The sequence below is a fragment of the Ochlerotatus camptorhynchus genome, unplaced genomic scaffold (assembly GCF_037179485.1).
Source record: "Ochlerotatus camptorhynchus isolate MF236.1 unplaced genomic scaffold, CSIRO-AGI_Acam_v1.1 ptg000030l, whole genome shotgun sequence".
Taxonomy (NCBI): Eukaryota; Metazoa; Arthropoda; class Insecta; order Diptera; family Culicidae; genus Ochlerotatus; species Ochlerotatus camptorhynchus.
This window is the reverse complement of record NW_027040521.1, coordinates 93,810-100,000: the sequence shown is the minus strand read 5'-3', so window position 1 is coordinate 100,000 and position 6,191 is coordinate 93,810.

The window sequence follows — 6,191 nt, the reverse complement described above, 5'->3', positions numbered from 1 at the left end:
TCGGCTGTCGACAAAAGCAGGCCACTCTCGATGTGTGCTACGCGATCGTCTGTTTTCTCGGCAGCAACCATTGTGTGGTCCTCCTCATTGTTCTTCATCAGCAGTTCTTTCGGTCGATGCGTCGTCGACTTTGGAAAGCAACCGTTTCGTGATGAGTGTGTGAGTGCTGACCACGTTTTGTGTCCATTGCTGCAATGGACGCGCTCTGACCCTCGTTGGCATACAACAATTTGCCATACAATGAAACTACTAGAAGCGGCTCCAGTTCTGATGGAGGAGGCTTTTTGGATAGCGGAAGATAAAGTGTTTATTGTGTTGTACCTTTTGACTATATTTTTAAGATGTTTTGTATAGTGACCAAGAATTCTCGGCTCTGTAAAGTTAATTCGGTTGAGCCTTATCAAATAAATTAATAAAAAAAAAAAAAAAAACGAATTAGGGGCATTTCGGCTGACATTACATCCATTTCCTCTATATTAGTCTTTGATTTCTATATGGGGGTACACTTTGTGAAAACCGAAAATGGAACATGTAACAAATTAAGAAAGATTTTGAACGTTAATAACTCAGCTGCCCCTGGTCCAGTCAAAACCATTGCGTGCTAACAAGAAACCTCCTGCCTTCCTCAACGCGCAGTGGAGAGACACGCAGTGGAGAGACGGACAAACTGCATCATCAAACGAAGAGTGGCCCAGCTGAATTCGACTCCAAGACGTGTGTGGTATGCAAGGGCAGCTGTCCAAATCTGGATAAGTGTCAGCGTTTCAGTGAATTGGGGTACAACGCCAAGCGGGCTGCGGTGAAGGAGTTCGGGTTATGCAGGAAGTGTCTCCGGAAACACAACGGTACGCGTAAATTCAAGCAAGTTTGCGGGAAGAACGGGTGTACATTTAAACACCATCAACTTCTCCACAACATTCAACGTGATGGAGCTGCCACGAACTTTTTCAGAGCTTCGAGCGAGAACTCCGCTACAGTTGCACAAAACACTTCCGCTAGTGAATGCAATACTCATCACAAATCCATAAACAAAGGACTGTTCCGAGTAGTGCCGGTTATCATCCATGGACCGGGTAAGTCCATCAAGACCTTTGCGTTCCTGGAAGATGGGTCGTCACTCACACTAGTGTGACTAGTGGTTGGATGGAATGTTGCAGCAAGCTGTACGTGACTACTTCTCTCTGGATGGGCTTGGGATCTACAAGTCGGAAAAGCTTCTCATTTCCAACGTGCGCATGGCGGATACTGGAGTCAGCCACCCAGAAGGAAAGCGGTCGATACGAAGTTAGTCTTCTATGGAAGTTCGACGACATCAAGTTACCCAACAGCAAACCGGCAGCTTTACTGCGTTTCCATTGCTTGGAGGCTAGAATGAAGAAGCAACCGGAACATGCGGAACTGTTGCGAGCGAAGATCGAAGAATATCGACTGAAAGGGTACATCAGGAAACTTTCCGACGAGGAGTTGCAAACTTCACAGGAGCGGGTGTGGTATCTGCCGTTGTTCCCGGTGTTCAACCCAAACAAACCCGGAAAGGTGAGAATTGTCTGGGATGCAGCAGCTAAAACCAACGATGTTTCGCTGAACTCAATGCTCCTGACAGGGCCGGACCTTCTCACACCGCTCGAATCACGGGTGTTCAATAAAAAATGAGAATGTTTTAAGTGCCGTCCAGCGCTCTTGTGAGAGCATCACGACTAAGTTGCTTCGTACGGCTGACCAGGGCCCCTTCTCCAATATTCATTGACGTTTTTTTGAAGAATAAACATAAAGTTTTTAATAAAAAATACTGTATTCGTTGAAATTTTTTTTTACTAGCTATATGACTGAAAAAATTCTCATTTTTTATTGAACTCCCGTTACGTTCTATACCGGTCCCGAGAATTCCTAGTGGGGCTCAGTGGTGACATCAGGGAGATGTACTTGCAGGTGTTTATGTGCATGAAGGATCAGCATTGTCTCAGAGTGCTATGGTGCGACGACTCTTCAGGAAACCCCAGCACCTACGTAACACAAGTTATGCCCTTCGGTACCTCGTGTTCACCAAGCTGCGCACAGTACGTGAAAAATTTCAACGCGCAGAAGTTCGAATCACAATATCCCGCAGCAGCTCAAGCGATCGTAAAGTAGCATGATGTGGACGATATTCTAATTAGCGTCCAATCGAAGCAGAAGGCTATTCAGCTCGCTAAGAATGTGAAGTTCGTTCACGCGGAAGCTGGATTCGACATGCGAAACTGGATTTCCAACTCACCTGCAGTCGTGGAAGCGATGAAGGAAGAGAATACCGACGAGAAGAGCTTAAATCTCGGAATTGAACTGGGAACAGAGAAGGTTTTGGGTATGTGGTGGTGTACGTCTACCAACACGTTCACCTACATGCTCTCGCCAAAGCACGACCAGGAGCTGCTCGAAGGTAAACGCAAACTGACGAAGCGGAAGGTTCTACGAACGCAAATGGCTGTCTTTGATCAGCTAGGACTGAAATCGAACGTGCTCATATACCTGAAGGTTCTCTTCCAAGAAGTTTGGCGAGCTGGCATCGGATGGGATGACGTGATTCCAGAAAGTCTCAACGAAAAGTGAGAGAAATGGTTGGAGATTCTACCGAAGGTGCAGAGCATCAGTATATCTCACTGTTACCGTTCCTTGACGCAATTGAATCCACATACGAACATCCAATAATTGTTGTTGTTGTTGTTGTTGTTGTTGTTGTTGTTGTTGTTGTTGTTGTTGTTGTTGTTGTTGTTGTTGTTGTTGTTGTTGTTGTTGTTGTTGTTGTTGTTGTTGTTGTTGTTGTTGTTGTTGTTGTTGTTGTTGTTGTTGTTGTTGTTGTTGTTGTTGTTGTTGTTGTTGTTGTTGTTGTTGTTGTTGTTGTTGTTGTTGTTGTTGTTGTTGTTGTTGTTGTTGTTGTTGTTGTTGTTGTTGTTGTTGTTGTTGTTGTTGTTGTTGTTGTTGTTGTTGTTGTTGTTGTTGTTGTTGTTGTTGTTGTTGTTGTTGTTGTTGTTGTTGTTGTTGTTGTTGTTGTTGTTGTTGTTGTTGTTGTTGTTGTTGTTGTTGTTGTTGTTGTTGTTGTTGTTGTTGTTGTTGTTGTTGTTGTTGTTGTTGTTGTTGTTGTTGTTGTTGTTGTTGTTGTTGTTGTTGTTGTTGTTGTTGTTGTTGTTGTTGTTGTTGTTGTTGTTGTTGTTGTTGTTGTTGTTGTTGTTGTTGTTGTTGTTGTTGTTGTTGTTGTTGTTGTTGTTGTTGTTGTTGTTGTTGTTGTTGTTGTTGTTGTTGTTGTTGTTGTTGTTGTTGTTGTTGTTGTTGTTGTTGTTGTTGTTGTTGTTGTTGTTGTTGTTGTTGTTGTTGTTGTTGTTGTTGTTGTTGTTGTTGTTGTTGTTGTTGTTGTTGTTGTTGTTGTTGTTGTTGTTGTTGTTGTTGTTGTTGTTGTTGTTGTTGTTGTTGTTGTTGTTGTTGTTGTTGTTGTTGTTGTTGTTGTTGTTGTTGTTGTTGTTGTTGTTGTTGTTGTTGTTGTTGTTGTTGTTGTTGTTGTTGTTGTTGTTGTTGTTGTTGTTGTTGTTGTTGTTGTTGTTGTTGTTGTTGTTGTTGTTGTTGTTGTTGTTGTTGTTGTTGTTGTTGTTGTTGTTGTTGTTGTTGTTGTTGTTGTTGTTGTTGTTGTTGTTGTTGTTGTTGTTGTTGTTGTTGTTGTTGTTGTTGTTGTTGTTGTTGTTGTTGTTGTTGTTGTTGTTGTTGTTGTTGTTGTTGTTGTTGTTGTTGTTGTTGTTGTTGTTGTTGTTGTTGTTGTTGTTGTTGTTGTTGTTGTTGTTGTTGTTGTTGTTGTTGTTGTTGTTGTTGTTGTTGTTGTTGTTGTTGTTGTTGTTGTTGTTGTTGTTGTTGTTGTTGTTGTTGTTGTTGTTGTTGTTGTTGTTGTTGTTGTTGTTGTTGTTGTTGTTGTTGTTGTTGTTGTTGTTGTTGTTGTTGTTGTTGTTGTTGTTGTTGTTGTTGTTGTTGTTGTTGTTGTTGTTGTTGTTGTTGTTGTTGTTGTTGTTGTTGTTGTTGTTGTTGTTGTTGTTGTTGTTGTTGTTGTTGTTGTTGTTGTTGTTGTTGTTGTTGTTGTTGTTGTTGTTGTTGTTGTTGTTGTTGTTGTTGTTGTTGTTGTTGTTGTTGTTGTTGTTGTTGTTGTTGTTGTTGTTGTTGTTGTTGTTGTTGTTGTTGTTGTTGTTGTTGTTGTTGTTGTTGTTGTTGTTGTTGTTGTTGTTGTTGTTGTTGTTGTTGTTGTTGTTGTTGTTGTTGTTGTTGTTGTTGTTGTTGTTGTTGTTGTTGTTGTTGTTGTTGTTGTTGTTGTTGTTGTTGTTGTTGTTGTTGTTGTTGTTGTTGTTGTTGTTGTTGTTGTTGTTGTTGTTGTTGTTGTTGTTGTTGTTGTTGTTGTTGTTGTTGTTGTTGTTGTTGTTGTTGTTGTTGTTGTTGTTGTTGTTGTTGTTGTTGTTGTTGTTGTTGTTGTTGTTGTTGTTGTTGTTGTTGTTGTTGTTGTTGTTGTTGTTGTTGTTGTTGTTGTTGTTGTTGTTGTTGTTGTTGTTGTTGTTGTTGTTGTTGTTGTTGTTGTTGTTGTTGTTGTTGTTGTTGTTGTTGTTGTTGTTGTTGTTGTTGTTGTTGTTGTTGTTGTTGTTGTTGTTGTTGTTGTTGTTGTTGTTGTTGTTGTTGTTGTTGTTGTTGTTGTTGTTGTTGTTGTTGTTGTTGTTGTTGTTGTTGTTGTTGTTGTTGTTGTTGTTGTTGTTGTTGTTGTTGTTGTTGTTGTTGTTGTTGTTGTTGTTGTTGTTGTTGTTGTTGTTGTTGTTGTTGTTGTTGTTGTTGTTGTTGTTGTTGTTGTTGTTGTTGTTGTTGTTGTTGTTGTTGTTGTTGTTGTTGTTGTTGTTGTTGTTGTTGTTGTTGTTGTTGTTGTTGTTGTTGTTGTTGTTGTTGTTGTTGTTGTTGTTGTTGTTGTTGTTGTTGTTGTTGTTGTTGTTGTTGTTGTTGTTGTTGTTGTTGTTGTTGTTGTTGTTGTTGTTGTTGTTGTTGTTGTTGTTGTTGTTGTTGTTGTTGTTGTTGTTGTTGTTGTTGTTGTTGTTGTTGTTGTTGTTGTTGTTGTTGTTGTTGTTGTTGTTGTTGTTGTTGTTGTTGTTGTTGTTGTTGTTGTTGTTGTTGTTGTTGTTGTTGTTGTTGTTGTTGTTGTTGTTGTTGTTGTTGTTGTTGTTGTTGTTGTTGTTGTTGTTGTTGTTGTTGTTGTTGTTGTTGTTGTTGTTGTTGTTGTTGTTGTTGTTGTTGTTGTTGTTGTTGTTGTTGTTGTTGTTGTTGTTGTTGTTGTTGTTGTTGTTGTTGTTGTTGTTGTTGTTGTTGTTGTTGTTGTTGTTGTTGTTGTTGTTGTTGTTGTTGTTGTTGTTGTTGTTGTTGTTGTTGTTGTTGTTGTTGTTGTTGTTGTTGTTGTTGTTGTTGTTGTTGTTGTTGTTGTTGTTGTTGTTGTTGTTGTTGTTGTTGTTGTTGTAACGAATTCTCCACGGAGAAAACTGAGTTGGTCGTTTTTTCTAGGAAGCATAGCCCAGCACACTCATTCCTTGTCTTTCAAATATCTTAGGGTCTGGTTCGATTCCAAATGCACCTGGAGATCCCACATTGAGTATCTGAGACGAAAATGCCAACAAAGGATCAATTTTCTCCGAACAATTACCGGAACGAGGTGGGGAGCTCATCCACAAGATCTTTAAACGTTGTACCGGACAACGATTTTATCGGTTGTAGAGTACGGTACTTTTCGCTTCCAATCGGCGGCTAAAACTCACATCATCAAACTGGAACGTATCCAGTATCGTTGTCTTCGTATCGCGTTAGGCTGCATGCACTCGACTCATAAAATGAGTCTCGAAGTGTTGGCGGGCATGTTGCCACTATCGGATCGGTTTTCGCAATTGTCCCTCAGGCTCCTCACCAGTTGTGAAGTTATGAACCCAGTGGTAATCGAAAACTTTGAGAAGCTTCATGAGCTAAACCCTCAAACTCGTTTTATGTCATTGTACTACGTGTACATAACTCAGGATGTCAGCCCTTCACAGCATAATCCCCATCGTGTATGCTTCTCCGACTTCGGCAATTCAGTTAGTTTTGATTTATCTATGACGCGGGAGATTCGTGGAATCCCAGAACATCATCGTTCCATGATTGTTCCGTCAATTTATGCTGCG